The sequence below is a fragment of the Artibeus jamaicensis genome, unplaced genomic scaffold (genome assembly GCF_021234435.1).
Source record: "Artibeus jamaicensis isolate MK-2021 breed Jamaican fruit bat unplaced genomic scaffold, CSHL_Jam_final scaffold_1964, whole genome shotgun sequence".
Classification (NCBI taxonomy): domain Eukaryota; kingdom Metazoa; phylum Chordata; class Mammalia; order Chiroptera; family Phyllostomidae; genus Artibeus; species Artibeus jamaicensis.
In genome coordinates, this window is record NW_026522030.1 from 13,598,614 (window position 1) to 13,622,122 (window position 23,509).

Below are 23,509 nucleotides of genomic sequence, written 5' to 3' on the forward strand. Positions count from 1 at the left end.
GGAGCAGGAATTGGGAAGGAAATGAGGCCAAGAACCCATGCAATCCCTGGGCTGAGCCCAGGCAGAAGCACTTGTGCCTGGATAATATTTTTCTGGACCTTTGTCGTTTTTGAAGTTCAGAACAACTTCTCCCTGACCCACTAACTCAGGCCTCTCTGCAGCTTCAAACAGTGGGCACTGGGGTTTGTTTGGGTGGTGGAGTCTGACAAAGCTCACACTTTCAGACTTCTTACAGCTGGATGAAGTGAAGCCAAAGGGTTTTTTTTCCCACAGGTGTACCTGACTAGTGCTAAAAAGTATACCAGCTTCCTTTCTTGCTTTCCTTTTATTTTTTAAAATTCCCTTTCACCAACCCATGTCTTAATTTTGAAAAACAGTTATTTTGCATCTTCACATTTTTAGTCCCAAGTGATATGTGGTTGAGACCCATGACCGCTGAGGCTCCTTGCCATCCCATGGTGCTGGGACTGAAATTCAAGTGGAGTTTGGCAGCTCTTTTCTGAGTCATCTTGGACACCTGCCATTTGAGAAGTTCATCTCATCCCTCTCATAGTCGACCACTTATCAGGTATTTGGAGGTGCTGCCAGCCTCTAAAAATAATGAAACAGTACTGAAAACTGTGTATTTGACCTCTTGGAGAATCACTCGTCTCGTGTACCGACACTGCCTGCCTCCAGAAATTTGAAAATGGTACAAAATCTGAGTGTGTGACCTGTTGAAGATCACTCACTGGCACCCCCACATTGAAGAGTGCAAAGATAATGAGGTATGTAATAAGGAACCTGAGGCCTTACAAAAACCTCAAAACTTTGATACTTTACAAAAATTTTCTTTGATACTTACCAGAATTTGTGGGTAGTTGGTTGTCCTATGGTCATTTATTTGGCCAGCATTTGAACAGTGCCTTCTCATACTTAGAAACTTATGAAGTTACAAATTTTTTGTGGATCAAAGATGTTAAAATAGCATTGATTTCACATGGTCTGATTTGACTTTTGATGGGAGATGTGACAGGAGCTGGAGAAGCAAGGTGGACACAAATAGTTGGAACCCAAGTTATGGTATAGGGGTTCTATCATAGATGTGTAGACAGGGTGGCATGTGGTTTACCCTGAAGAGGGAGGGACTAAAGAAAAGGCATTTTAGAGAGGACTCCCGGGCTCCAGTGTATGGAATAAGAGACTTTTTTGGTGAAGGTCTCAAAACTAACCAGCCATTCTAGGAATACACAGTGTGGTATGGCTTTGTACTTTGCCAATTTAGCTTAAGGTCTAACTGCTATAGTAAATTCTTTATTCTTTATCACTCACCATGATTCTGCTACTTTAATTATCCCCTGGCCAATGCACACAGTAAATCTCAGTTCAGCCTGTGATGATGACGTTAAGTAGCAAAGAATAATGTATTTTCAAATGCCACCATCTATGAAGACGGTCTTTTGGGTTGACTTGGAAACTGGCTGCCTCACCCCAGCTCCCCACTCAGCAAGTCATGTCTCCAACTCCCATATTATGACAAAGGCAATTGTTTAATTCAAGGCAGTACCTTCTAGGAACTCCTGGTAGGATCTAGGTGCTGTTCTAAGGGCTTTGCATGCCTCAATGCATGGAATCCTTACAACCTATGTGATTGGTCCAAGGGTTATCCCTATTGTGTGGTTTAGGAAACCAAGGCACAAAATTGTTAAGTAACCATGTTATATCTCAGAATGAGAGATATTTCTCCAGACTTCTCTTTCTGCTAACTTTTCATTTTGAAATAGAGGTGTTTGACATGCATCTGTTTAACTGCTGGCTATCTCATGTGTGTTTTCCCACCAGATTTGAGTTCTCTAAGCCACAGGCACAGGGCTCTGACTCTTTCAAATCTCCCTAGGGAGAAGAGCTTGAACCTGAATGCAGCCCTGGGAGAGGGTTTTTTTGGGCCTGCTTCCCCCCTTTCCACTAGCACTGTGGTAGTCCATCTGTTGCCAGAGTAGGCCAGGAGGAAGGTGGGACTCTAGCTTTCAGAAAATAGTTGACTGAGCCTTGAGAGAGAGCAGGGAAGATACAGAGCTAGTATTGCCATCAAAGATGTTCCAGGGCTTCCACAGTCTTTCCCCAACCTGTCTTTGCCAGGTTTATTCCCAGCTGCCACCCCAGAAACAATAAGTGACTCCTGTGAATGAACTCACTGCCATCTTCTGTTCCTTGGTGCCCTCTGCTCCCTCACTCTGCCAACTCACTTCTAATGACTTCAAGACTCAAGTAAATGTCACCCTCTGAGATATATTCCTCTAGGCTAGTGCACCTCAGACTTTAAAGTGCACGGAGCCCCTCTGCAAGGCCCTCTCACTGGAAGACCTTGCTAAACTGCAGACTTTAATTCAGTACGTCTGAGGTAGGCCTTGAGACTCTGCTTTTATTGTATAATAAGTTCCTGGGGGCTGTAGATGCTGTTGGTTTATGAACCACACATTGAGTAGTAAGGCTTCAGATCTCATATTTCCTTTAGTCCTTTTGGAAACTTAGGCTGTGAAAGCTATTTTGAGGGAAATGATGTTTTACACCAACTCAAGCTAATTCAGGATTCAGCAATTTATGAATTCTTTTGGTAAATATGTAGGGTGACCAAGGCCCTGGTTTGCCTGGCAGTTTGGGCTACTCTGGGACATGGGACTTTAAGTGTTAGAACCAGGAAAGTTCTGAGTTGGTCTTCCTACCTCTGGTGGTTACAGCTGGGTGCTGGCTATGTATCCCCTTCCTTACAACCTTCACACCAGCAGAGGTGAGGTTGTAGACAAAATTTTGTTGAAGTTACAAATGTTTGCTAGCTTGTAGATACAAGAACAATCCTTCAATTGTCTCTTTGGGCTTTTGGGAAGACCCATTCACTGCTTTAGGCACTGCAACTAGCATTACCATGATAGGTTCTTTCTAAAGGAAACTTAAGGTTATTAAGGAGATGACCCAGCTAACCTTCCAGTAGGTTCAAGTGACAGACAGCCTCTGTGGAGAGAGACAAAGGAGCAAGGAAACACTAGGTCTCAGGCACTGCCTCCAAGGTGTTAAGAGTGCTGTTGAATTTTTCTACTTCATTCAAGTGCTAGCATGCATGGGTAGGTATGGTTCTGGAGCCTGTGAGAGGACCTGGACTTAGGTTCACCCAGGAAATCAGTCGGCTCTGTGACCTCCTCAGACTTCATTAGATTCAGGTTTTATTGGTCTTTGTGATATGAGGATGGGTGGGAGGTCACCTCAAGAAGTGACCACTACTCAAAGATATCTTACTCCACATGCAAAATATCCCCGATGCAATCCCCTTGTTCTGTTTAACACCAGGAAGAAAGCTGTCTGGAATTAATTTCTTTGTGCTCTAGGGAGCACACAAAACAAGATGCCTCCTGGGCTTCAGAGAAATTAAATCATGTGGGGCTCTGGGACTGCACTGGAACAGCTGAAGGTTTTTCCTAGGGAGGAAGGAGGATCTCTTTCTGATGAGCCTCAGTTAAAAAGAATTTAAAAAAAAAACAACTTCTATTGGTTTTCCTGGAAGAAAGGCAAACAAAGCAAGAGTTTCCTCGCTTCTAGGCCTTTCAGAAGGAACCAGCTGGGGGATGAGAGGCTGGACTGCTGGGATGGAGGTTCTGTGAACCGGTTTTTCAGAGCAAGTGTTAGCATTAGCGGAGCTCTTATCATCCTCCCTGTGGGTCTGTATTCCGACCTCTGACATCATTTCAGCAAAACAACTTCACCTTTCACCTACTTTCTGTGTTTTCCTGCTGTTTGGTTCGTGCTTTGTGTGCACACATGAGCGACTCTTGGTGATTTTGTTTGTTTATACCATTTCTTCCTCAACAAAGAGAGAGAATAGAAATCCTCAGTGAGGCTGTGGGAGTTAGGAAACCAAGAGACCAGCAGGGTGTGACGATCTCTTTTGGAAGGGAGCCCAAGGATGTTCAGATTCTGGCCCAATCTTAAAGACCCTTCAGGTCCTGGCTGAAGAAACTGAGACTTGGAAAGGAGAAATGGCTTGTTTGAGGCCAATAAATAAGCGATTAGATTTGAAAGAAGGGTTTTTTTTTTAATGCTGTCAGTTGAAACTCATGGAGTCTTAACAATTCCATATCCACATATACTCAAGCAGATGCTTGAATTCTGGTCTCTATGTTTTTGTGAGTGGCCATATGGCTACCCCTGACCTCTGCTGACCTCACCTGGTGATGGGGCACTCACCACTGTCCCAGAAAGTGGGGCTTCAGTCAGTGATCTCCATTTCCTTGGGTGTGTGGTATTTTAACCAGCACTGTGTTCTGAACTCTCTCTTTCTGAATATATTAGTTTCAATGAGAATTACATACATGTTGATCAATTTTTGTTGAGAAGGTATTTCCTAGAGAGAACTTCATTTAACTTTGATCATTTATTTGTGGGATACCAAAGGACCTTTACTTTTTACAAGGGATGGGGCCTTGTCTCCACATAACCTCCTTATTTGGGGCAAAATGTCTCATACCTCTGTTTTTAGAAAAATTATGATATGAGCTATGGAATAAAATTCTTAAAATATTTGTAAATTTATATTTTTTGTAAATTAAATATTTAAAATAGAGGAATTTACTACTCAAAGTAACCAGTGGAAAATATATTGTTAAGTGAGAAGATCCATACTTATATAACACAAATCAATTTTTTTATTCATATGTATCTTATAAATTATTTTGGCAAGATGTATATAAATGCCTTAATGATGCTTATTTTATGTGTGAAGTTTTGGGAGAACTTTCATTATTTTATTTTTCTAGTTTGTATTTTCTAAATTTCTATATTGAACAGCATCCCAACAAAAAGTCTCAAAATCATCGATGATGAATCCTTTAATAAAGAACACTATCTAAAGATGGTATTCTATCTTTATCTTTTTTTGTAAACTAGGGAGCTTCTCCGTCATCCTCTGTGAGAAATATAATTTTTCTCCCTTCTTTGTTCAAAAAATCTACCACAATACCTGCCTACATATCAAGGCTAAACTCCTCTGCCTTATTATTAAAGACACTGTGTAATCTGACTTCATGTTATCTCTCAGATTTACCACCTTATGCTAGTGCTTTTCTGTTAATGCTCATCTTAGGCTCATTTCTTGTCTGCAGTCCTCTCCTTCACAGTCGCTTTTCTGCTTCAGGTGTCTTTGCTTATTTTTTCTCCAGATTGCAATATTCTTTCTAGCTCTCCATATTCAAGGCCATTTGTTCTGCAAGATCCCACACTTTTTTTCAGACTTCCCATGGCAGTTCTAGTCTGTAATGTACCATTTAAGGTTTACTGATTGTGTGTGCTTACCTGGCTTGGCCCTGGAGGCTGAGTGGCAGCGGCAAATTTAGGTTGCTAGCTGGAGGGTTTGAATACTTGGAAGACATGCTAAAAGGGAAGAAGTGGCCAGGAATAAAGCATTGATCCAGAGAAACAGACCAGGCAGACATTAATTAGACTGGCTGAGCAAATGAATGACTAGAGAGATGCTAGAATAAAAGGAGGGGCAGTGAGGTGTGGATAAAGAGGGAAGGTGATGGCTGCCTTTGTCCTCTCATGATGGATGAGGCGTGGTCTGCCTGGGATGGGGACTGATTGCCACTGCACACTGTCGCTCTCTTTAAGAGAGGACAGCAAGAAATTATACAGGGGCTTTTTGGAGAACTCTACTTTTTCCATGCTACCATATAGTCAGTGCCATGAGAAGTGCAGGTGATTCAGACACCGTTTAGAACCAAGTAGAAGAAACTCAGACTGGAAGTAGCTTAGGTAAAAATCGCAAATTTACTTGCTTATAAAATCCAATAATCATTTTAATAACTAAACTCCAGGGGGCATGGCTGCAACTTGGCCTCAGGAACAACTGAGTCCCTAGACTTGGATGCTGCCAAGACTTTTCTTTTCTTTTCTTTTCTTTTCTTTTCTTTTCTTTTCTTTCTTTCTTTCTTTTTTTTTTTTTTTTGAATATACCTAACCTCCACTTCTCTCTACATTTTAATCTTATCTTCTGCAGTTAGGCTTCTTCCACATGACTTCTACCATCAAAGAAAGACCAATTTTCATACTTCAGTTGGGAAAATCCCAAGGAAGAACAACACTGATTTCCCCCTTTGGGTTAAGTGCCCACCCATGACTTATCAAACTTGTGGGGGAAGACAAGGCCACATAAGAAGATGCCATGTGGATAGGGGACAGATGAGTGGCTCCTGAGAGAAGCGATTCTGGGCAAACAGTTCCACGTGTACCCAATACAATAGCATAGCAGCAATTGTGTGCACAGTAATGCTCAGTACAGGCATGTTGATCCAAATGCTGGAAGCCAGGAAGGAAGAACTATGGTTTAGCATACCACCTTTTCTATTGTTAGAACAAGGTCAACAAGTCTTTACTGAGAGTTGCTCCCTGGTGACTTGATAATTGGTGGACTCGCCTGCCACTGTTTACACTGTCATTTTTTTCCCTGCTACATTAACCCCAGGACCTCCGGCTCCATTCAGACACCCAACAATCCTGACATTTCTCTGCCCTGCAAAGAAATGTTGACAGCTTGTACTGTTATCTTGGTCTTAATGACTGTGAGCCATTTCATTTCCCAGAGGGAGAAGGGTGAGTCAGCAACGCTGCGGGCAACCAACAGCCTTAAGCTCTGGATGGAATATTTCTGGGGAGGAAGCATGTGAGAAAAGGAGCCTGACACTATTCCTTTTAGAGGAAGGCTATTAGCTCATCCTGCGAAGGTCAGCTGGATGGCAAAAAGGGAGTAGGAGAAGCATTAGCAGAAAGTGCCTTACTCTGGACAGGTCATCCCCAGCACTGGGGGCATTAAAGTCAGTAAATCCTGGTTCATAAGGCTGGTAGAGAGTCAGCCATTGGGAAAGAAATTAGTGATAAAGCTGTGTGGTAGGGATGACAGCATGATATGAAGGGTCAGACACACAATACAATTTGCAGATGATGTATTATAGAATTGTACACTTGAAACCCACATAATTATATCAACAAATGTCACCCCAATGTATTCAATAAAAAAATAAGACACAGACATGTCTAAATATCCTTGTTCCATCTCCGCTTTCTAGAAGCATTTGCTATTGTTAATGTTCTCTCCTTTTATTATTCTGACTCCTGGTTGATCTGGGCTCCCCAGCTGCCTCCCTTCCTCCTCCATTTCTATTAGCCACCGGGCTTTCACCCACATTTTCTTCAGGATTTATGCTTTATTTCTCTCTTCTGGCATGTCGATGTTTGTTGGGCCCTCCAGTGGTCCCTTGACCTGTCCTTTGAGCCCTTTTTAAATGACCTGTTCTGGAGGTGGTCCATCCAGGTGATGCTGGGCAGCTAAGCTCCACATCCCTCTCTGGCACCTGGCTCCTCACTTGCTGGTGCAGCTCCCTCTGTGGTGGAGCTGCCTTCTCTTCTGGGTCCAGACAGCGTAATGTAGGACTTCATCCAGCCCATTTTGTGGTGAGTGCCTCCCCTCTAGACCGAGTTACACTCATCTCTTTACCCGCTGCCTGTGACACAGAGCCTGCTGCAGAGACAGCTTAGCCATGAATATTAAGGGATTAGGGAAATGCCCGCTGTTGTCTCTGACGGTGGCCTGGACCTCTGTTTCTTTGCTTGTCCTTTAGGTTCACATGCGATTTATCACCACGCTATTTCCCCTTCTTCTTTTCTACCTGCTTTCCTTCCTTCCCCCACCAGTCTGACTGGGAGACAGTACAGTGTAGTGGTTAAAAATGTGGATTCTAACAAGAATCTGGTTTTAAATTCTGGCTTTATTACTTATTCGCTGTGTAACTATTGGCAAGTTACTTTACTTTTCTGTGCCTCAGTTTCTTCATCTATCATATGGGAATAATAATAAGGCCAACTTCATGAGGCTGTTGGGAAGATTAAATGTGTCAATATGAGTAGTGTGCTTGGAATAGCATGCAGTAGGCAGCAGGCATTCTAGGAGCATTTGCTGTTGTCATTGCTCTTTACTTCCACTATTTACTCTATAAGGTTCTCTGACTTTGCTCCTTGCTGCATTCTTGGGCTAATCCCCAACCTGTCCTCTCCTCCCACTCAACTTTTATGCTTCAGTCTCAGCCATTGGCCCAACCAACCAAATATTTGCAAACATACATTTCTAATTGGCTAACACTGAGCTGTATGTAGCCCAGGAGACATCCAGCGTCAGTTTTTATAACTGTCAACCTCACCTACTCTACTCAGTTCTTTTTTCAGGCCAAGTCCTGGCCCAAATCTTGCCCTTTCAATGGTTGATTGGGGAGCTGTAAAGGAATAAGGTTTATTTCAGCTGCTAGATTAAGGGTTTACAACAAATTTTTTTGATGTAAAGGGCCAGATAGTAAGTGTTTGGGGCTTTGTAGGCCACACATCGTCTCTGTCTATTCGACCTCCTCTTCTTTTTCCTCCTTCTTCTTCACAACTCTTTGAAAATCTAAAAACTATTCTTAATTTGAATTAAGGATTGTTGTACTAAAAGAGGTCATTCCCTGGCTGGTGTGGCTCAGTTGGTTGGAGCGTCATCCTGCAACTAAAGGTTGCAGGTTCAATTCCTGGTCAGGGCACACAGCTAGGTTCCAGGAGTATACGGGAGGACACCAATCGATGCTTCTCTCTTGCATTGATGTTTCTCTCTCTCCCTTCCTCTAAAAAAAAATGAAAAAAGGTCCTCAGGTGAGGAATAAAAAGAGGCCACATGCCACGTTTGGTTCTCAGACTATAATTTGTGTACTCCTGTGCTGTGTCATAGGTTCCATGAGGGCAGGAACAAATCTGTCTTGTCACCCCTGTGGCCCAGTGCTGCCTGGCACATGGTCCTCTATTGGTACTTGTTGAGTGAACAAATAAAGGAATAAATGGGTTCAAGTGAGTCTCTGGCTTTAAAATTTGAGAGAAAGAATCCCTGTGTGAATTCCATAGTGAATAGGGGAACCCCAGCGAAGGATTCTATTAAGTTGACTTCTTGCCCTATGTGTAGTTACCCAAGGGCACAAGGAGTATGCCTTAACCTAAGTACCAAGTGTAATTCCACTCCCTTCGTCCAGCCAAGAGCAGAGCCTCTCTGCAGCCTCTCTTACTATAGTTCCATAGTAAACTATACCAGGGTGTGCTGGTAAATGTGCAACAACCAGCAATCCAAACAACAAGCAAATAATACCTAATTTACAACATTTGTGAACTTCTATGGTGTTAATACTTCAACCACGGCCAACTTTGGTCTACAAGCCACTAAACTTGAAGTTGGGAAGAGATATAGACAATCAGCTGTTCCTAGTGGTGGCATACCGTTAAACCATACCCTCCTCCCTGCTGGAGCAACCCTAAAGGCCACATAGCACCTAGAAAACTTGAAAGAAAGTTTAGCTCCCACAGTCTTTCCTTCAGGATTAGAATTTTCTCTGTGTTTTGCTGGATAAGTATCTGGGCCTCCCAGACTTCCTGGACTTCAGCCCTTGTCTGCTTTGATCCCCAACCCCTGACTGATCACCTGACCCCTTGACTCCATGGGTTCCTATAGAACACCGATGGCTGTACACTTCCTGACCCACCCTAGCTTCCTGGCTGTCACATATTTGACGTGCTTCTGTGCACAGAAAAGCACAGCAACTCTGACCCCTGCAGGGTCGTCTGGTTCCCAGGCTGTGATCTGCTTTGGCCACTTCCTTCCGGCTCTTGCAACACACCTCACTTGATTGTCAGGAAGTTAACTCTTCCTACTGACTGGGAACTTAGTTCCCACCTCAATTCTTCTTCCCCTGTCCTGGCTCCTGTCTAATTAGCTGTATCTGCTATATCTGTACATAGTCTTTACTCTTACTGATTCACACAAAAAAGTCCTTACTACATAATTTCTGTGGGCCAGGCTGTGGAGGCACTGGGGATACCTTGGTGAACGAAATAAGTAAGGATTCTCTACCCTTGAGGAGCTTATACTAAAGTATGAGGAGACATATTTCAAACAATATGCATAGTAAATAAGCAATATATTATAATAGAAGGGGATAAGTATGATGGGAAAAGGGCACAGGTAAAGATGGGTTGACAGTGCTAACAGGAGGCAGATGGTTAGAGTGGCCTCGCTGAGAAAGGGGCACCTGAGCAAAGCCTTTAAAAAGGCTCCCTGCTCTCAGCATCAAAACCTGATCATACAAGCGTGTAGCTGACTTCAGCTTGAGAACTTCCAGGACTTCATGTTTCTAACAGGGGGACTATTTCCAGTAAGAGACAGGCAGAAAGTGTTGTGATTATAGGGTTGGGCTTTGGTGAAGGAAAGTGGCTTTGAGTCCTTTCTCTGCAGCCAGTGAGGGCAGCAATAGGGGTTTACCTAACCCAACTAGACCATGGGTTTCTTGAGGTCAGGGACGGGATCTGTCTTGTTCACCCCATAGCCCTGCGCCAAGCATAGTAGTATCTGCACATGGTAGATGCTCTATTAATACTTGTTAAATGAATTAATTAATTCAAAGTTAGGTCTTTAGTTTTATTATTAGCCCTATTGTCCAGAGAAAATTCGTTTCTAAGCTCTCATTTCCTCCTGTGTAAAATGGGGATGTTAATAATGATAATACCAGTACACACCTCACAGTGCTGCTGTGCAAATTAAATTGTAATAATTTGTGATGCATGTGGAACACTTGGCACAGCACCTGGCACGCAGCAGGTGCTTACTCAGTAAATGTTATAAATGGTCACTGTTGCTATTAGAGTCACTGTGCAAAGTTAATGTTCTCCAACTAAGAGACACTATTATGGAAAGATTCCTTGCTTCCTTAATAACTTGGTCCCATCAAGCAAACCCGCACAGTGCCTGTACATACCTTTGAGAAAGTGTGAGAGTTGTGCATGGGGTAAATGGTGGGTAGGGTGGGGGCTTCAGGAGCCTGGGGGCAGGGCTAAAGGGTCCCTGGGAGCTCTGGGGCGAGGACAGAGGTATTGTGTAAACAGGCAGGTCCTCAGTCAGAGCAGGAAAGTGGAGTTTCAGTGTCCAGATAACACAGGGCAAGGGCTAGCCCTGGCGGTGTAGCTCAGTGGATTGAGCACGGGCCTGCGAACCAGGCAATCGCGGTTCGATTCCCAGTCAGAGCACATACCTGGGTTGCAGGCCGGTTCCTTGCAGGCCAGTTCTCAGCAGGGGATGCACAAAAGTCAACCATACATTGATGTTTCTCTCCCTCTCTCCTTCCCCTCCCTTCTAAAGATAAATAAATAAAATCTTAAAAAAAAAAAAAGAAAATGTTTATTTAAAAAAAACACAACAATATGAACATCACTGAAAAAAACAAGTCACGACAACCCCTCCAGGCTTCTCTAAAATCTTCTCACCAATTGCCCAACTTAACTCCCCTCTCCCCCTCCTCCGAAGCAGTCATCGAACCCCTTTCCCTGTACCATGGCCAGGGGCATCACTTGTGAACTCATTGGGAACGTAGTCCCCACTGCAGTCATTCACAGTGAGTGTAGGAGTCACCAAATGCTGTTACACAGAAGGCAGCGTGCTGACCGAACAGGCCCAGGCGGTAGAGGCTTCTCTTCTGGCTCAGCTCCTGACGAGAAGCAGATGTTTAAGGACGTCAGTTGTCATCAGATAGTTGGGCAAACTTTGTTTAGGACACACTGCACATCTGTCCCTGTGACAAGGGAGACGGCACTCCAATGAAGAAAAGATAATGATCCTCATCAGAATCACTGATTAGTTCTCAAGGTCTGATTTCTAGAAGGAATTTCGTCACAAGAAAAAAAATTGTGACTGTATAGTGACCGATATTAACTAGACTTATTGTGGTGATCATTTTGCGATATATGCAATGATAACGAACCATTATGTTGTACACTTCAAGTTAATAGAATGTTATGCGTCAGCTGTACCTCGTTAGAAAAGGATGTACTGATTCACATGTTCATTCATTACACTCGATTATGATCACTTTATAACACCTTTGCCAGTAGCAGGTATTATTAAAAGTTTTAAATATATATAATGGAGAGGAAAAATGGCATTTCTCTGATTATATTTCCTTTTTTGTTTTAATTGACAGGAAGGTTAAACATTTAAAAATGTTTGTGTCCTGGCTGGGCAGCTCAATTGGTTGGAGCATTCTCCTGTTTACCAAAAAAAGTTGTGGATTTGACCTCTGGTCAGGGCACATACCTAGGTTGTGGGTTGATTCCCTGCTGGGTGGCATGTGGGAGATTTTTCTGTTACATAGATATTTCTCTCTCTCTCTAAAAAATATATATATACATATATATAAATCATTTATATATTACATATGTATAATATTTGTTGGCTATAGCAATTATACTTGGTATCTTCTCTAGGGTGGGTCTGGAGGAATATTGATTTGATATTTTTTGGCTGAATTTTATTTATGTTATTTAAATACCCATACAATCAAATTTACATTCTGTTGTTATATACTTTTGTGATTTTGGCCAGTATACAGAGTCATGTAACTACTAAAGCAGTCATGTATTTTGCTATGTATAATGCACACTTTTTTGACCAAATTTTTGAGGGAAAAAGAAGGATGCAAATTATACATGGGAATTAGCACTAACACGTGAGTGTGCAATTATACACAGCAAAATGTGGGTAAACAGTTTCCCCTCAAATACCCTGAGGCTTTTCCAGAATGATATAACAATGCCTTTAATAGAGCAAAAAATTATTTTTAAGTCCAATTTATTAATATTTTTATTTTATACATTGTGCTTTGTTGTCCTACTAAGAACTCTTTGCCTAGCCCTAGGTCAAAAATATTTCCTCCTATTTTTATTCTAAAGTTTTCTAATTTTACATTTTACACTTATGTATATAATCTACTTTGTTAAATTTTGTGAAGGTGTGAGGTGTTGGTCAATATTTATATTTTTGGCAAAAAAATGAAACTAGACCATACACAATAATAAACTCAAAATGAGTAAAAGACTTAAGTCATGACACCATAAAAGTCCTAGTGGAAAACATAGGTAGTAAAATTTCAGACATCCCACATAGCAATATTTTTGCCAATATATCTCCCAGGGCAAAGGAAATAAAAGAAAGAATAAATAAGTGGAACTGTACCAAATTAAAAAGTTTCTGCATAGCTAAAGATACCATCATCAAAATAAAAAGGGAACTGACTGTATGGGAGAACATATTTGCCACTAATACCTTGGACAAGGGTTGATCTCCAAAATGTATAACGAACCCATACAACTCAACGAAGACAAACAACATAATTAAAAATTGGGCAAAGGACCTGAATAGACACTCCGTCAAGGAGGACATACAGATGGCCCACAGACATATAAAAGGATGCTCAACATTACTAGCCATCAGAGAGATGCAAATTAAAACTATAGTGAGCTATCACCTCACACTTGTCAGAATGGCTATCATTAATAAGTCAACAAACAACAAGTGCTGGTGAGGATGTGGGGAAAAGGGAACCCTAGTGCACTGTTGGTGGGGACACAGACTGGTGCAGCCACTGTAGAAAACAGTATGGCATTTCCTCAGAAAACTAAAAATGGAATTGCTTTTTGACTCAGGAATTCTACTGCTAAAAATGTGCCCTAAGAATCCTAAAATGTCAATGCAAAAGAATTTATGCACCCCAGTGTTCATAGCAGTGTTCTTTACAATAGCTAAGTATTGGAAACAGCCCAAGTGCCCAACAATAGATGAGTGGATTAAAAAGCTATGGTATCACTATGCAGCAGAAAGAAAAAAGGAGCTCCTACCTTTTGCAACAGCATGGATGGAACTGGAGACTATCATGCTAAGTGAAATAAGCTAGTCGGTGAAAGACAAACGCCATGTAACCTCACTTATAACTGGAATCTAATGAACAAAATAAACTAACAAGAAAAATAGAACCAGAGACATGGAAATATGGAACAGACTGACAGCAGCCAGAGGGGAGCAGGTAGGGGGATAAAGGTGGAAGGAAGGGGAAGGGACTAGTAAAAGAACATGTATGAATGGCCCATGGACATGGATAATGAAGAGGGGGTTGACTGTGGGTGAGAGGGGTGGGCTGGGTGGATGGGGAAAAAGGGAGAAAACAACTTGGGATAATTGTGATAGAATAAACAATAAAAAAGAAAAAATTAATGTTTTTGTATACTGATGTTCAATTGTTTTGGCACCATTTGTTAAAAAGTCTACCCTTTTTCTATTTAGTTTATTTTGTACCTCTTTCAAAAATCAGTTGATTATAAGTGTTTGTTTTTTTTTCAGGACTCTCTCTTTTGTTCCATTAATCTGTTTTTCTGGCCTATCCCCAGTACCACGTGGTCTTGATTATACCAAGTTCCTATATTTTTGCCTCTCCTAGAATGACATAAGACTGGAATCATATATAAAATTTACTCTATCTTGTTCCACTTAAAATACTGGATGCTGTTGAAATTCATCCAAGTTGTTATGTGTGTCAGTCTTCCATTCATTTTTATTGTTCAATAGTATTTCATTATATATACTAGAGATTGTTCATTTGCTGTTCTCTTTTAAAGTTGGTTTGGCTATTCTAGCTCCTCTGCCTTTTTTTTTTTGTTTTAATCTTAGAATCAAGTTATACATATCTTGCTTGTAAATATCAGCTTGTGAAACTTGTTCCCTTGATTAGGATAATGTTGGGATTTCTATTAATCTAGAGATCGATTAAGAGAGAATGGACATTAACAATATTAATTTTTCCAATCTATGAACATGGTATAACTTTTAATCTGTTCAACACTTTTAACATTTCTTTCACCAATGTTTTCTACTTTTTAGCTTATACTTAAGCATTTTGTGCTTTGGAATTGTCAGTGGTACTATTGTTAAAATTTCAGCTTCAAATTCTAAACAAAGAACTGAGGTGTCCCAGCAGAAAGCTAGTACCCACTGCCAGACATGTGAGTGAAGCCATTTTCAACATTCAAGCCCTAGCTGAGTTCCTAGCTGACTGTAGCCATATGAATGAACCCAGCCGACACTGCAGGGAGCTGAAGAACTGCCCATGTGAGCCCAGCCAACCCACAAAATTGTGAGAAATAACGTATCTTTGTTGTTTAAAACCACTAAGTTTTGAGGATGTTGGTCATGAATAGATAACAGATATAGACCAAACGTTCACTTATTCAGCCCTGGGCTCCATGACCTGGCTATGAGTTCTGGGCTTTCATATTTCTTCCTGAATGTCCTTGTTGTCAGTTAGACTCAGGCCTTGCATCCCCAGGGACAGCAGCTGGCTGCCAAGTCACAGCGTTCCCTCTTGCACATTTAGCAGTGGTGTAGTCCAAATGGCATCTTTGCTCAAACTCACATTTGGTGGCTGAAAGGCCTCAGCCAGCCTTGCTGTGCTGGCCTGGCTCTGTGGGTCTCCACCACCATGCCCGCTCACTGGTCTGGTTGAAAGCCTGCGGGAACAAACAGCCTCCTTCCCACCTCCTGATGTGAGATTCTCTTTCCATGTGGTGTGTTTCACACTGAGACAGAGGGATCAGTATTCCTCAGGCCTGAGGCCCCAACTAGAGTTCCAAGAACTGGCAGCTGTTTAAACCCGACCTAGAACCTGAAGAGTGGTTGAATTTTTATTACCTTTTCAGGAAAAGGACTTGGAACCCTGGAGATAATGTTAATTAGTTTTTTAAAAAGTAAGTCAGGACAAGCCCTTCCTGGCCTGTTCTTACTAATCGTGCAATCTGGGACAAGTTCCCAGGCTCCTATAAACCACACTTTCTTTACTTGTACAATCAGGGTGATGATACTTGATTAGAAAATGGATATGCATTGCTGAGCAATGCGCCTGGCACAATAGCAACTGCTTAATAGTTATTATAATTAATATTAGAGTCAGAGATATAGTCATAGGGGTGTAAAGTACCGCATAGGAATTATAGATAATAATGTTGCAATAACTATGTGTGGTGCCAGCTGGGCACTGGAAATATCAGGGGGAACACTTTGTAAAGTAGATGACTGTCTAACCAGTATGTTGTGTACCTAAAACTAATATAAAATACTATTAAATGTAAACTGTAATTAAAATAAATTTTTTAAAATTAAAATAAATAGGCCCTGGCTAGTGTTGCTCAGTGGATTGATCATGGTCCTGCAAGCCAAAGGGTCGCTGGTTCAATTCCCAGTCAGGGCACATCCCTGGGTTGTGGTCCAGGTCCCCAGTTGGGGGCATGTAAGAGGCAGCCACACATTGATGTTTATCTCCCTCTCTTTCTCTTTCCTTCCCCTCTCTCTAAAAACAAATAAATAAAATCGTTTTAAAAATTAATTAATAAAAAAAATATGTTCCTCAAAAAAATAAATTAAAGCCAGAGATAGAAATGGCCCTTAGAGATTATCTAAGACCCATATTCTTCAGCAAGAGAAAGTGAGGTTCAGAGAGACCAAGTGACTTGCCCAAGTCATGGCAATTCGTTATAGTGGAACAAAAGCTAGAAAACTAGTTTTCCAACCTTAACCTCATGCCTTTCCAACTGTATCACATTTCTTTGGTTTAGGACGCTGTCAAGAAAACAAACAAACAAAACGGGAAAGGAAGAAACTACCAACTGCTAAGTGCCTACTTTATTGGTGCTTTTATGTATATCATGTCATTTTATCCCCGTAGTAATTCTCTAAGTTATTATCTCCACTTTATAGATGAAGATACTGAGGCTTGGAAAAATTAAAGTTTTGCCTAAAGGCCTCACTGGAAGTAGAATGGGGCTCCCACCCGAGCCTGCCTGACTCCCAAACCAGCCCACAGCCCTCCCCTGTCAGGCTGGGAGCCTGAGAACCACGGGGAAGATGTGTTTCTGTTGGGCTGGCAGGACTGTGGCTGCATTTCTTCTCAGTCCTCAGATGCAATAGCTGGTCTGCACGCAAGAGCCTTTTACCCTTCCTTCCACACAATCCTTTTGACTGAAACCGAGTGGCCAAAGCTTAACTGTAATTCCACAAAACCAGCAGTGAAAGGCCTGGCCGGGGCCTGGGCTGCTCACCCCAAACGTGATGTGCACAGAGAGTGGGGTTCACATTGTTTAGCAGAGCCCAGCCGAGCCTTCCAGTCTAAATTGAGTCCTTAATCGTTTTCCTGGCATTTGCTCAAACAGGATTTTATTTTCTAGTAATAAAAGCTCCTACATTGTAGGAAAAAAAAATCTGCCTTTTTGTCCAGCTTTTGCGAATGCTTAGCCACCTGTCTGGTTTCTCCCCCTTGTGTTTGTGCTTGGGGCCACGCCAGGTTGCTTTGTGCCCGCTTGTTAAGTTTGGGGGAGCTCTGGGTGGGCAGAAAAATATGCTCCTGTTGTCTGTGCCTCTGCTCATTGCTGGCCACCTCCCATCTCATGGACTCAGATGTTTAACCTACAGGCTTGACTTCAGGGTCTGCAGGTGGCACAAGGAAGAAGGTCCCAGGGAAAGAGAAACGAAGGGGATAATCGAGGGGTGACCACCTAAGTAGTCCTTGATGACTCATACTTGGCTACCTGAGTCTTTCCCTTAAAAATTTTCGGTGGTTCCCCAGTGCATGAGGAGTCAAATGTGTACTTTCTAAGATGGTAGTCAGACACACCCACCTCCTCAGCCTCTTTTCTTTGGCTGTTGTTGGTGAAAATAATAAGAAAGAAAGAGAAAATAAAACATAGATACCTGAAATAGTACAAGCAAAACTCACCAGAATCTTCACCACCGGCACTAATGTTAATATATTAGCATATATCTTTTCAGGCCTGTGTGTAAATATAGAGGCTTTTTCAGTCCCAATTTGCCTTTCTAGGCTTATCTCTTGACAATTCCTACAATGCACTAAATATTACCTACATAGAGTTCACTTCCTGCTACCATATCATGCGCTTTCATGTTTCTATGACTTTGTACCTCTTTCTCTTCCCAAAATCCTCTTTACACATTGGCTGGTACATAGTAAGGTTTAAGAAGTTAGTTATTTCCTCTCTACTTTCTTTCCTGCCTGGTCAGTTCCTACTTACTATTTAAAACTCTGCTGAAACCCCATTCCCTCCTTAAAACCACACTTGTCCACTCACCAGTTAGCCACTCACTACCCATTTGTGGCCCATGGATTTGCTGCCTTCTACCCCAACCCATCCTAGGACTGAGCTCTTCCAAGGCAGTCAGGGGCCATGTATCCTTCACTCAAAACCATGATTGGCATCCAGGATGGGTTGGGAAATACGCATCAGCTCTGTCAGAGGCAGCAGTTTGCTGGATGAACCTGAGCCAGGGCGTAGCAGGGGCCCAGATACAGCCAGATTGGTCAGAGGTCCCAAATTGCCAGGGAGACAGACCCCTGTTGTTTGCTGGGCTCCTCCCTGTGTGGCAAGAGCCAGCCTTCAGCCTCAGAGAGCATTATAATGCTGAGGGCTGTGTTGGTAGACCTTGGATGAATTATTTACTCTCTCCTTGCTGAGTGAATGCAGATGTTTGAGTGGTGTGTCCAATGCTGGGCACATCTGACGACATACCACTCAGGATTCTTGGTCCAGAATTCTAGACTTAATGGCAGTGGGCCTCAGGGGAAGAAGAGAAGCCCAGCATGCCACCCATGTCCAGGCCACTTGCCATATCTTTAGAGAGGGTGAAACTTCTACTCTGGCTCACCTTTGCCCCAACCTCCCTTCACCGGCCTGCCAGCCCATCTCCACTTAAGAAGGAAATTGTACGTTTTCTTGCTAGTATACAGTTGTTGCTTGTCTCCTCTCCTTTGCCAACCCCATCATACAGCTTCCGTGTCATAATCTGACACATCCCCCCACCAGCCCTTCCCTTCCTTCCAGATTTGGGAATACTGAGAGCCAGGAGAAGTGGTTCACTGGATGCTGCAGCTGGTTTGGATTGAAAGGACGAGTATGGTGCTTTCCATGCCTCGGTTTACTTCTGGGTGGTCTTCATCAACAGAAGGAGCTTCTAGCCTTCTTGGATCACACACCTCCATTCTCAGGCTCCCTGAAAAAAAATATGATCATAGAAGCAACTGGAAACAGCAGCTAATGGTACCTGAACCCACACAGCATCGAACACGCAGCCTGACTTAATGTGACTTGAGTTTCCCTGGGCCTCTCCAGCCTGTGAGTACACTGTTAGGGTCCTATTAGCAGCAATGACCTATATTTGGCTGACTTGTGCCTCTGAGACTTCATCCCGCAAGAACATTTCATGGCTACTCACAAGTACTCTTCTCATTCTTCCTCTCGTGCCATATGAGCAACATTTTTGGTCACTTGGCAGCTTGGGGGGAGTGCAGTGTGTGCCTGATGTGCTTGTGTCTACACCAAGAACACTCTCCCTTTGTGTGGAACTTCTTCAGGTGACTAAACAGCATCGAAGGCTCTGGGGTCCTCTCTGTACTGAAAAGGGCACATCCCCCTCCTCCATGCCTCCTTAACTTCCCTCCCGCCCTCCCCCTTACTTCTACCCTATTTGGCATCTTAGTTTGGCATCCTAAAGTGGCAGGAATAATGTCCCCTCTGAAAACAGCTTCCTCAGCGTTTGCATGGGGCCCCTCTGTCTGCTGAGTTCTGAGACCAGCTGTGGGGCCGGGCTGGGCTGGGCCTAGATGTCTGAAGCGTCCCATGTGCTATCCACCCGTCTTTGTCTCTTTTCCTGGCATATGAGCAAAACCACTTCCTCATCCTCACTTGGAGTCACTCCCAGATGCTCCACATACCAGTTCATCAAACACACGCTGGAAGGGCTGAAACTCAGCTTAGGCTCAAGCTGGGGCCCCATTAAAATGATAAATGTTTTTCCAGTTTCTTTGAGTTTATAGAACTCTGTCACATATATTATTCTCCTTAACCTTTGAAATAGCCCTTTGAAGTTGTGTTGTCTTTACTCATACTTTATGGGGAGTAAAACTGAAGTTCAGGCAGGTTAGGAAGTGTGGAGATGGCTACTTACTTAGTAAGCGACAGTCCTGTTACAGAATCCTAGGCTGCCTCTGTTATAGAACAACACTGTGCAAGACGTAGATAGTTGAGGGGGATGTAGAGAAAGTCAAAATGGCTGTGAGTTCAGACGTGGCAATAGACACAGCTGGCGACTGAAACCTCTGATAGACAATGGCTAGAATTGTGCTCTCCAGGCAAAACAGCCATGGTCTCCTCTCAAGAAGCTTATGAGACTTCTCTGGTTGTTTTTGGCTAGTTCTCATTTTTCTTCTGTGCTCTGAACCATCTGGCTAGGACTCATCATACAGTAGTTATTGCTATTTTGTGGGGTCTACTGTCATGCTTGTTCTGCTGTTGGATCCTTGAGTGTGGATAGCATCTTTGTGTGCTCCAAGGCAGGAGCTATTAATGCAGCAGGTGCTCAGTAAATGTTGGTGGAATGAATGACTATTTCTTAATGTCACCCCTTTAAATTTCCAAGTGGATAATTCAACTGTCGTCATTTCTTTCCAGTCAGCACCTCAGTCAGAGGGTGGGCATGGTGCATGATTAAGCAGAGTAACTTAAACCTATCAGTCTCCTGCCTCAATTTCCATATTTTTATGTTGCCCAGCTGCTTCATTTTGGGTCCATTCATGAATTTTGTTTCCAGTTGCCTCCCTCTCCTCCTTTCCCCCATATTCGGTTGAGTCCAAACCAATTCGGTTTAGAACTAGATGAAATACCTCAGTGTTGTTGGTAGGACTTGGTGATTACTCATCCCCCTGAACTTGGGGTTTGATGGGCTAGTGACATGTTTTCCCAAGTGACATCTGTCTTCTTCCCTAACCATTGGTGGTCCAAGCTACAGATCTAGCTTATTCCAGATCTCTAGTTCTCCAGTCCAAAAACACTGTTCCCTTTAGGATTGGTCATTGGCCCTCAACTGAGCTCAGGACTTGGTCCTGATACCCTATGTGGCACTTGCTAACCCTTCTCCCTGGGAGAGAAACCTGGATCCGTACACCAGACTCTTGCTGCCCATGGGCAACTTGTCAACAAATAACCTCCCACCTGTCTGTCTGCCTGAGCAGGGAGAGCAGACAGGCTGTTTGGGTTCTTCTCCATTGCGCTTCACTCATTTGATTGGACTTGTTGCTTTAGTCATGCTGGGGCTCGCCATTTCCTTTGGCCATTTTGCCTCCTCCATCTGGCTGCCAGTCTGGTATTTGCCTTTGCAGCTGGACTCATTCCTCCTACTAAGGGCCTGCTTGTATGAATCTAGGATCAGGATTTTGCTCTGTTTTCTCTGTCTCCTCTGCATGGCTATGAGGTGCCCCTAGTGCCTTGTGTATACCCAAACTAAAAATCCATTTGGTTTTATCTTATTGTGTTCTTGAAGAGATTTAGTGGAGAAGAGAGTTTGACACTAATTGTGTAAAGTAAGAATTAATGACTGGGGTGATATTTATTGATTTGTCCTGCCTATCATCACTAGCGTTCCTGCTCACATTCATTCAGATTCCATATATTGCCTCCTACAAGCTAATATAGTTGGTCTAATTCATGTCAGACATAACCCGGTCCTGAGCATCCAGGTTCCTTTTGGGAGGTGTCACACTTCACAGGGCTAGATCTCCTACACAGGGAAACTGCACCTTGGCAATCACCATGGGCTCTTTTAACATACTTGTGAGAGGTTTAGTCATAGCTCTCTTAAATCACAGTAAGGCGTAGTAGCATCTTTTTAAAAAGTGCTATAGATTGGCTCAAATAAATTACTGTTTCCATTTAGAAATACAGGCAAGGAGTTGCAAAGTAGAAGTATGGAAGAACCATGTTACAGTTTGACAATCAATTAGGATAATAACCTCATTCTTTTTTTTTTTTTTTTTTTATCTTTAGAGGGGAAGGGGGGGAAGGAGAGAGGGAGAGAAACATCAATGTATGGTTGCCTTTCGTGCGTCCCCTGCTGGGGACTGGCCTGCAGGGAACCGGCCTGCAACCCAGGCATGTGCCCTGACTGGGAATCGAACCGCGATCATGTGGTTCGCAGGCCCGCGCTCAATCTACTGAGCTACACCAGCCAGGGCTAATAACCTCATTCTTTAGAGAACAAGAGAGTGCTGGTTTTACCAATATGACTCTAATTAAATATTATTGCTTCATAAGAATTCTGATGACTGGATAGCTCGAGATTCGCACAAGTCACTCAGATTCTTATGATTCTTATGAAAACCTCTTGGTTTTCTAATAGACATTCCAAATCCACTTGTCCAAAACTGAACTTCTGATTTCACCACCGCCCCATCCCCTCCTGCTTCCCATCCCTCTTTCAAACCTGCTTCACTTAGCGCCATCTTCATTTTAGTTCACAGCGGCTCTCTCCTTTCAGTTGTTCAAGCCCTAAACCTTGGACTCATCCTTGACTCCTCTCTTTCTTTCACACCTCATATGCCATCTGTCAGAAATTCAATGAGCTTCATTTTCAGACTAAATTGAGAAGCTGATCGTTTCCCACCATCTTCATCATTACTTCCCTGGGCATAACTATCATTGCCTTTTACTTGGGGTACAGAAATGGCCTCCTACTAGAACTCTCCGATTCTACCACTGCCCCCTCTTCTTCCCTGCCTCTAGTTTATTCTAAACACAGTCTTGTCTTCAGCTGTGGCTCCTAATATCTGCTAGGGCTCTCTAACCAGCAGAGTAAAAGCCAGCATCCTCATTGAGGACTCCATGGGCTTCAGGCCCTTAGTTACCTCGGTGATCCCATCTCCTGTGACTTGCCCCTTTGTTTCCGCCTTTCTGGTCATGCTGCCCTTGATGTTTCTTGAACATGCCAGTCATGTCTCTGACTCCAGGTCTTTGCACAGGCTGTTTCCCCTTCCTCAAATGTTCTTCCTCTGGAAATCTGATATCAGGTTGACTGACTCCCTTTTGTTCTTTGAGTCTTTTCCTAACTGTCATCTGCTCAATGAGGCCTACCAGGACCTCGCTTTTTAATACTGTCCCCTGCCCCTCTGTCTATTTTAATCCTTCTTACCCTATTCTACTTCTTTCTTCATAATACCTGTCACCTACCATACTGTAATAATTTACTTTTTATGTTATTTGCTGTTTATTGGAAAGCTTTTAGCACAAAGTCCTACTGAGAGTATGTTCTCAACAAAGGTTAATTCTTATTTTTGTCTGAGAAGGTGATTTAAAACAATCTTGTAATTTTGGTTTGCTTTGCAAAATGTAGAACTTTCTTAAACAGCATCTTCACAATTATTTAGGTGAGATGTACATAGCAGAAAATTAACCATTTTAAAGAGAGCAGGTCAATGTCATTTAGTGCATTCACAATGTTGTGTGGCATCTATTTTTGGTCATATATTTATGTATTGTGTAGCCACTTCCGAGATATATCTGAATCAGCACTGCCATTTAAATATGGTCTTCTAGTGATTTCTTTTACCCTTGCAGATTTCAAGACAAAAAACAAAGCCATAGTGGCAGCATAGATTGACCTCTTGACTATTTTGCAGGGAAACATCTCAAACCAGACAGCATAGATATGGAGTTAAAAATAAATCCCTCTATGTTTATGGGCCTTAAAAAAAAAAACCAAACCAACTTT

The 23,509-nt window shown here is 42.7% G+C and overlaps 1 long non-coding RNA gene across 6 annotated transcripts in view; it reads left to right on the plus strand.

Annotated features, from left to right (window-relative positions):
• Nucleotides 1–560: 560 nt before the first annotated feature.
• LOC128626003 (uncharacterized) overlaps nucleotides 561–23,509 on the plus strand; it is a 78,887-nt gene continuing 55,938 nt past the window's right edge. For all 6 annotated transcript variants that reach the window (XR_008389887.1, XR_008389883.1, XR_008389885.1 and 3 more), the window contains exon 1: nucleotides 561–767. This is a non-coding gene — a long non-coding RNA (uncharacterized LOC128626003). The remainder of the gene's footprint in view (nucleotides 768–23,509) is intronic.